Genomic DNA, 305 nt, shown 5'->3' with positions numbered 1-305 from the left:
CCAGGGGTGAGCTCCTGGGTTGGGGGTGTGGAAGGGCCCCATCTTCCCTTCCTGCCTCAGGGCCAGATTGGGCCCCCTGGGCTCCTGCACCACCTCAGCAGCCCCAGAGGGTGGGGCTCAGCCCTGAGCTTGGGGTGTAGCCCTCTCCTCCGAGGTCCTCCCGCAGCCTCAGGGGAGGCAGGCCTAGATCGTCCTTCAGTCCTGGGGGTGGGCCCTGGGAGCAGTTGGAACTCAGGCTCAGATGCGGCCTCCAGGGTGCGTCCCACTTCAGTCCCTGGAGGAGTAGGTGAGGCTTTGGACCGTGC

The 305-nt window shown here is 67.2% G+C and overlaps 1 protein-coding gene across 1 annotated transcript in view; it reads left to right on the top strand.

Annotated features, from left to right (window-relative positions):
• TSTA3 (tissue specific transplantation antigen P35B) overlaps window positions 1–305 on the top strand; it is a 5002-nt gene that overhangs the window by 2104 nt on the left and 2593 nt on the right.

The sequence above is a fragment of the Bison bison genome, unplaced genomic scaffold (assembly GCF_000754665.1).
Source record: "Bison bison bison isolate TAMUID 2011002044 unplaced genomic scaffold, Bison_UMD1.0 scf7180017853264, whole genome shotgun sequence".
Classification (NCBI taxonomy): Eukaryota; Metazoa; Chordata; class Mammalia; order Artiodactyla; family Bovidae; genus Bison; species Bison bison.
The sequence above is the reverse complement of the archived record's forward strand: the minus strand, read 5'-3'. Positions and strand labels throughout refer to the sequence as shown.